The 8,924-nt window shown below is 48.8% G+C and overlaps 1 pseudogene; it reads left to right on the top strand.

The window, feature by feature from the left end:
* The window catches only part of LOC101355797 (TRPM8 channel-associated factor 2-like), a 15,375-nt pseudogene extending 7,832 nt beyond the window's left edge, over positions 1–7,543 (top strand).
* Positions 7,544–8,924: the final 1,381 nt, after the last annotated feature.

Here is an 8,924-nt window from a genome sequence, read left to right on the forward strand (position 1 = left end):
GGAAGCAGCTGCAGGATCCAGAGAGAGCAAAAAGCCAGAACGTCTGCTTATATACAGATGCGGGCCACACCTCCAAGGAGACTCGCTTTCATCTGATTGGCTACTCACAGTATATTCAATCATGGGAGTGATTACATTAAAACAGTGAGAATCATGGCCCAGCCAAGTTGACACACAATCTTAACCATCACATTAATGCAATCATAAAAGTGACAGGGGCTGAAAAAGGACATCCTCCCTTTGTTATTCTCATATAGACTGGGTGCTAAGTGCTTGGGGACAGGGTGTTTTCTGTCTCATTCACTCTTGTGCTTCCCAGCATGGAGCAGTTACTGGCACCCCAAAACCACTCCAACTATTTCTTGAGTGAAAGAAAGAAAAATTGGGTGACCCCAAGACTTTGTTTGATCAACTAAGGAAGCTCCTAGGTCAAGCCTGACTTGAAATGGATTATGAGGGACTGGAGAAAGGAGAGGTGCAGCAGTAGGAAAGGTTTGGAAATGGAAGAATGAGGGCTGAGGGGAGGATTTTGAGAAGATGGGATCAGGGTATAAATGGAACCAGCAGATGTGGGAACCAAAAGGCCAGAACACAAAGCCCTTAGCCATCTCCATGTCCTATTTTCAGTACTTGGGAGTGGAATTTGCCTGCCTAGGACACCTGACTGCATGAGCGATCAACACTATGCAGAAAGAGATGTCTGGGAGGTGGAGAAACAGACTATCAAGGTCATAGGAAACCAGAATACGTCCGGTTTGCTTACCATTATATCACTAGCAATGCCCTGATGGTGCAGTGGTTAAACGCTGGCTGATAACCAAAAGATCCATGGTTTGAACCCACCAGCTGCTCCCCGGGGGAAAGATGTGGCAGTCTGCTTCCGTAAAGACAACCCTGGAAACCCTGTGGGGCAGTTCTACTCTGTCATATAGGATTGCTATGAATTGAAACCTGTCAGAGAAGGAAAACTCAAATATTTTCCACTGACAGAGAGTGATAAAAAAGTGGTAAGGCTGCACCTTGTTGAAGGCGGAAAATTTGCAGGATGTGAAAATACAAGGCAGCCCCATTGGGTTTCGGTGCTCACAAGTTTCACTGTATTTTTAGCTATTCAAATAGACAAATTATAAATCACACTATTCATCACAGTGCTGACTAAAACAGCAGTTCATCCTGGAAGTTTTCTCTGGGCAAATTCATATGCACATCTCAAGACAGTGGCATAAGTAAAAACCTCACTGTTTTGTGATATTCGTTACTCACGGTCAACACTGATTTGAAGATGTGCAAAGCAAGATGGAAATTATTATCCCCAGTCTTTCCTCTTCTGGGTTTTTAACAAATGAGCTCAGGCCTAGATGTCATCTCCTGCGCCATTTTGTGCTCACCTTTCTCTCTCCAGGTTTGGGGAAGACCTCAGTAGGGATCAGGAGCAGCTTCTGGGAGGGATCTCAAAGCTGGACATCAGTGGCAGGAGGATCTACTCCCAGCTGCTGGTGCACAGAGTGCTGGCCTTCCCCCTGGGGCTGGGCAACCACCTCAACAGCTTCCAGGTTGCCTCCAGCTCCGTCCACAGCTGTGTGGTGCTGGTCAGCCATGAGGGCTCACTGTAGTACCCCAGATGGCCCAGTTCATGGTCAATGCTTTGCGCTGGCTGGCAGGACACCAGAGAGGAACGATTGGGCTGAGGCCAGAAATGAAATACCAGGGCCTTCTGTTATCAAAACATAACCTGGAGCAGGGCCAAAGTGACTTCCTGACCATCAACACGAGTGTCTTTGTCTGCACCTTCTGGGCCAAGTAGAACCTACACAAGGTGAAGGAATTTATCACTGAGGGAGGGGGACTGCTGATAGGTGGCCAGGCCTGCCTGGTACTGGGCCTCCAATAACTCAGGTTCTAACTGCATAGCTCAGTACCCGGCCAACATGTTCCTCACCAGCCTGGGCATCTCCAACAATTACACTGACTAGGGCTGCTACCTGGTCCCCAGGCCGGGGACGAGGATCTACCACGTGTGCAGGGATCTCTATGAGCTCAAGGCCATGCTGTCCAGAAAGGCAACAGACATGGAGACGGCCTGGGAGGAGCAGCTCCGGAGAGATTTCCCCACCTTTTTCGAATCCTGTAGAAGGGGACTCCTGTCTATGAGTTCATGGCAGGAATGTCCTGAAAATGTTCCAACAGGAGGGCTTCCCGCCTGTGACTAAGGAGTGCCCGGTCAAGAAGGGTAGCCCTTACCACCAATGACTGCCCTGACAGGGAACACAACAGAGAGTCCCTGACAGAGCAGGAGAAAAGCGGGGTGCAGAACTCAAATTCTAGTAAAAAGACCGGACTTTATGGTCTGACTGAGACTGGAGGGACCCTGGAAGACATGGCCCCCAGACTTTCTGTTAGCACAAAACTAAAATTACAGACACACATATACCCATAAACACACACACACCACACGCAGCACACACATACACACACTCCACACATCACACACAGCACACATATGCACACACACACACCATACACAGCCATACAGACCCACAGATACCCATAGACACACACACACTCCACGCAGCACACACATGCATGCACACACACATCACACATGCACACACCACAGAGCACACACCATACACAGACATACAGACACACAGATACCCATAGACACAGACACGCTCCAAACAGCACACACATGCACACACACACCACATGTGCATACACCACACAGCACACACATGCACACACACACACCATACAACAGACATACAGACACACAGATACCCATAGACAGACACACACACCACACAGCACACACATGCACGTGCACACACGCACACACACCACACGTGCACACACATACCACACATGCACACACCACACAGCAAACACATGCACACACGCACACCCCACACACAAGCGTCCCCATAACCACCCCTTCCCCTGGTGACAGGTGCAGACTGGCTGCCACGTGGAGAACATAAGCAGTGCCAACACTTAGTCCCGCCCCCCTGAGGTGACCCATCATTACTGCCTGGACCACAAAAAGCAGTCTATCTCTTGGCTCTGGGGGGGCCTCTCTACGTCATCGTGCCCCATAACAGTGTTCTGAGCCCAGTGCCGGTCACCACAGGCAGGGCCATGCCTGTGCAGTACTTCCAGCTGGGTGAGCAGGGACTGGCTAGGCGGGGCGGTGGCGGAGGGGGGGACAGGCTGGCTTGTGCGTGGCCAGTGGGCCTGATGGGTGGACAGAGGGCTGAGGCTTGAGGAAGACACATCACACTGTCCTTGGAGCTGTCAGAGAAGGCAGGGAAAGAGATAGCTTCTCTATATTTTAAAAAAGGAAAGGCTTTATTAATCCAAGGCATCCCTAGTGGGGTGAAAGTTCTGTAATGTGAACCGGGGAAGGAGGTGTGAGAGTAGGCCCTACAACCTCTGTTCTGGGTAAGGCGTCCCAGGGGGGGAGTGGAGGAGGTGCATCCAGGAAAGAGTGGAGCCCTGGGGGGAACTGGCAACAGACAACATCTCCTGACCGTGCCAACTGCTGACCTGCGCTCCCTGGAGAAACTTGAGTCCCTGATGTGCCTCTGGGACAAGATGATGAGATGATGGTGGCCATGGCCAGGCTGGGCACCCAGCCCTTCCCTTTTCACCACTCTGAAAGGACCATTACCAATGTGCAGCTCTTGGTGGGTGGGTACCCTAGAATGCTCCAGAAACCCACATTCCAAGTGAGCAGACGTCACCGAACTACAAAGCACAGTTTTGCTGTGATCAGTGGGGGAAACACTGCATCCTAACACTTAGGATCTGAGAAGGCAGCTTATCACTCAAATCTCCAAGAAGGGAGGAATCACAGGGCAGCAAGCAGGGAGGAGAAAACCAGCACTAGATACTCACATGTGGCCTCATGAAGAGCCAAGAAATGAGGGGGTCAGAGTCGGCAAGGACAAGCGGCGGGCTGGGAGGTTTCCAGCAACTTAGAGCAGACCAAAGCAGACTGGCAAAGTGTTGAGAAACCCAGAGGAAGTGGAGGCACTCAGGGAGAGATGGGGAGGCTATGAGATGATTACGTGAGATGAAGTGAGGCTAAGCGCCCGCAGAGAGAGCCTCACTGCCTTCCCTCAGAGAGTCCCAATCCACAGCCAGGGCATCACAGCACTGATGCACATGGCCATCACCCCTGAGAAGGGAAAACGTGAGCCCACAGGCACGTACCCTTCAGAGCCAGGGCAGGGATGAGACGTGAAGTGGAGAAGGGACTAATTAGGTTTCCAAGAATCTTGGGCAGAGAGGTGAGGTCATGCTGTTCTGATTGATAGGGGTTTACCAAAAGGGTCCTAGTCTCGTGGGATGGTGAGGGTGACACAGCCCACAGGAAGGTCACACATACCCATCTCTTCCTCTGGTCCCCAGCCTAGATGCATGCAGGGTACCCTATCACGGGCCTCTTGGAGATGGTGTCTGAGCTCATCAATGAGGTGAGAATGCGGCAGCATGGGCTGTGGGGACCCAGCCACGAGCTGGGCCACAACCCAGGTAGGAGTCTCCCCTGCACACCACTGAGGTTACCTGCAACCTGTGGTTGGTGTACGTGAATGAGACAGTCCTGGGCATCCCCAGGGACCAGGCCTACCTTGCACTGAATCCTCAAAACCGGGAGAGTAGGGTCAGGATGCACCTGGGCAGGGGAACCTCCCTGAATAACTGGAGTATGTGAATGGCCTTGGAAACATAACTCCAGGTACTGGGCAGAAGGAGAGGGTGCAGCCTTGAATCCACAACTGTGTAGCCCTGGGGTCCCAGGAGCCCTCCAACTCCTCCAGCATCCCAGCCCTGGACGTGGGGTGGGGGTTGGGGGAGGAGCTGGGTTGCATGGAGAGGTCTCTGTGGAAGGTGTAACACATCTAAACTGATAACAGGTGGACAAAGATGCTCGTCCCGCCACCCTTCCTCCACCTCACACCTTTTGGAAGTAAATGAGAGTGGGTGGGAATCACTGTGAAATGTCCACCACAACAGCACAGACTTGGATCCAGATAGCTTCAAGATGACATCTCAGCCTTGCCAAACACAAACTGGCATCGCTTCTCCCAAGCTATTTGTTATGGCTTCGACAACAGTGGCAAAACCCATACAACAAGGACAGGGGTGCAGGTCACCACAAGAATATATTGTGGGGAGCCTGACCTGGTAGCATCTCAAAATTACATCTTCCTACTCAAACCCCAAATGTGGTGAGTGCTGGCTTCATGATGAAACAAACATGCAGAGCATTTTACAGCTTCTTGAAAGCCTGCTCTTCCATCTCCCCTTCTGATCCTCGCCAGCAGCCTGAGATTTGTCATGATGCCCATCTTACAGCTGTGAAAATGGAAGGTTAAAGGGCATAAGCACTTGCCCTTGAACCTATCATCAATGAGACAGGACAGACAGAACTCAGGTTCCAGGTTTGGATTCCAGATCCTGGCTTTGTGCACCACAGTGCACCATGTCTGGCCATTCGCTCTCCTTGTCCACGTTCAAATACTTCAGGCAGCAAAATAACTTTGGGCCCTTGTCTTGAATAAGTCATCTGTCAGAGCATCTTCATGAAGTAGACGTGGTCTCAGCCAGAAGCTGAGTGTGGAAGTTCAATTCAAAACCCTTTCTTGCTCTCTGTGTGGCTGTCCATCACCCTGGAGCCTCCCACCTCCTCATTTGCCCACTCAAAACCCAGGCTGCCACGGTCTCTCACCTGGATAATTCCTGTAGCCTCCTAATGAGGCCCCTGCCTCTAGCCATGATCCCAATGGACCCATCTTATAGGGTGCTGCCAAATAAACCATACATTCAGCTTAAAGCCCTTTAATAGCTTCCCATAGCCTTCAGGTAAAACGCCAAGATCTCTGTTATCTGGTCTCTGCTTTCTCCTCTTACCTTGGGTTCTAGGTTCCTCACACCTTTTCTTCTCTCCAGCAAATCCAAGCTTCCCTGTCTCCACAGCACGTCACAGTGTTCATGGTTCTGTGCATTTACAAACACCGTTCTTTCCTAGAGTAGTGCTGCCTTCTTCCTACACCAGGAACACTCCTGTTCGTCACCTTCTCTGGAAGACTTCCCTGAACGCTCTTCCTTGAGCTGTTGCTGTTAACTTCCTCCCCTGTGTGCTAATGTGGCCGTCAGGACACCATATTGCCGTTTACATGCTTAAGCACTTGTCTCTCTAGGCAGTATGGAGGACTCCTCCTTTCTCACCTCTGTGACCCTGGTGTGTAGCACTACAGCGGGTGCCATATAGACATTCTATAAATAGTTGATCACAATCAGTATTAGACGTGTCTCAATGGCCCAGGCTGTGGCCCCAACCAAACAAAAATGAAAGCATGGAAGTGTCACTGGCTGGAAAGCTCAGCATTAACTTGTCCTCAAGGCTGTGGTCCCCCAGGGTCATTGATTCCTAAGTGATGGTCCAGGAGGCTGTCCCTTCTGGCCCTAAAGTTTGCAATCCTGGCCAACACAGGGATATTTCCAGAGGCCTTCGGAGAACCCACCTCTGAGCACCATCTCTCTCTAAGCCATGAGTCCATCCTAGCTCCAGCCACAAAAGGGCACATTCATCTCACACATCTGCTTGTCTTCTCTTTTCCTGTAGGCTGTAGTCCATAAAGCAATTTGGCAGACTTATCAATAGTCAAGGCTTCAACAAAGAATAAAATTTCATTACATTTCAGTGGTATGGAAGGTCCTTGGGTGGCACAAATGATTTGCACTCAACTACTAACCTAAATGTTGGTGGTTCAAACCCATTCAGTGGCACCACGGAAGAAAATCCTGTCAATCTGCTTCTGTAAAGATTATAGACAAGAAAACCCTGTGGGACAGTTCTACTCTGTAATGCATGGGAGGGTCACCATGAGTCAGAATTGACTCGACTTTTTGGATTGGGTAGTATAGGGGGGTTTAGTGATTTCTAAATTACCAGCTACGCAAGAGGTGAGGGTATCCTCACTTCAGTAGATTCAGGTCTTCATCTACCACTAAGCTAAGAAGCTAGAGAAATACAAAAACTAACTACCATTTATTGAGAGCCTACTATGGATCAAGCAATGTGCAGCATAGATTCTGCCCTGGAATTGGAAAGAAACAGAGTATGAGGACACCAGGCAATGAAATGGGCATACTGGAGGGTGGGGAAGGAAAAGGCTGCTGATAAGAGCTCAATCAATGCTAAAAGGTGGTTGGTGACTAAGTGTTGCCTTATTATGTGGGGTGGCTTTGGTAGACCAGACGCCTCACTTGGCCCCTTCTCTCTCTCCAGATCCAGGAAGGCTTTGGGTGGGAGACTTTCATCCAGATCTTTGCTCAGTACCATACCCTTTCTGGCCTGCCCAGAGACAACGCCAGCAAGATGAACCTGTGTGTGAAGAAGTTCTCTGAAAAAGTGCAGAACAACCTGACACCTTTCTTCAAGGCCTGGGGCTGGCCAGTGCAGAAGGAAGTGGCTGACAGCCTGCCCAAGTGGCACGGAAATCCCATGAAATCATATGTACCTTCTGTAGGAAATTGAAGAGCTGGAGAAATATTTGCTCTAGAACAAGATCATTGAATGCAACAGACCCAATCTTCACTTAATTGCCCCAAATTTCAACGTCAGCTTTTTCTCAATCTTATTCAGAATCATCCTAATGCTTTTGCAAGGTAAAGATTAGAGAGTTATCTTCAAAATGAGTAGTATGTATAACTCAATCGGCTTTTATCTAGTTTAATTTTTGGAATCTGAGGGATGAGTTCTCTGTTTAGTGTTTTGTATTTGCTTTACAGGGTACAAGGTTACTAATCATCACAGTCCACCCCTTGTCAACTTGGCACCTTACACATCTCCTTAAACCATACATAATCTCTGAATAAAGGCAACTATAAAGTCATACTTGCGCCTAATATGATACAACTAACATGTGTACAGTCAAAAAAGCACTAGCCCTGTTTACATCTTATGTTCTATAAGCAAAGAAAAGAAAAATATTTGGTGCACACATATGAGGAAGAAATAATCATAACAATTACATTTCTCATTTCTGCAACACATCAAGTGGTCGTAACTGGTATTTAGAACTACCTTCTTCCACCACCCAATCTGTATTCCCTTTGCCCTCCAAAAGCACCTTAGCTGGTCATGGTTCTTTGCCTGGTGGGGTGACCCAAACCTTCATTCCTAAAGAGTCTTGGGTCATTAGTAGTCATGTCGGAATTGGGTTGCTGTAGTTTTCCATTGAATTTAATCACAGGGTATGGTAGTACTAAGAGACACCCTAAAAGGATCTCCTGCATTCCAGACCTGCTCTTCTTTGCCTCCATTATGTAATATAAATCCGATTTCCTCTTGGTAATCAGGATCAATCACACCAGTCAACAAAGTAACTCCCTTCTGTGCCTGTTGATCCAGAGGCATAAAGAGCCCAAAAAGGCTTGAAGGCATTCTTAACTTTCAGTTCAATGGTTCAATGGAATCCGTGATGTGTCTCCAGGTGGGAGCATTCCTTCCTTTGGAACTAGGACATCTAGACCTTCAGAGAATAGGGTCGCAGAGACAGGAAGCAAAAATTTTATGAGTGGTTCACTCAGGGTAATAGTGATTGGTGGCATTCCCATTGCCACCCCTTCATTCCTGGACCCATGAATCCTGACTATGGGAGAAACAGCATCATACACTGAATGCTTGTTTAGAACATATACAGCCTCCTGGAGAACACTGCCCCAACCCTGCAAGGTATTGCCACTTAGCTGCTGCCATAATTTTGTTTTTAGAAGGCCATTTCATAGTTCTATCAAGTCAGCTGCTTCAGGATGATGGAAACATGGTAAGACAAGTGAATTCCATGAGCATGAGCACTTCATCTGCTGTGAATTGAGTACCTTGATCTGAGTCCATGCTGTGTGGGATAACACGA

The sequence above is a fragment of the Trichechus manatus genome, unplaced genomic scaffold (genome assembly GCF_000243295.1).
Source record: "Trichechus manatus latirostris isolate Lorelei unplaced genomic scaffold, TriManLat1.0 scaffold00093, whole genome shotgun sequence".
NCBI classification, from domain to species: domain Eukaryota; kingdom Metazoa; phylum Chordata; class Mammalia; order Sirenia; family Trichechidae; genus Trichechus; species Trichechus manatus.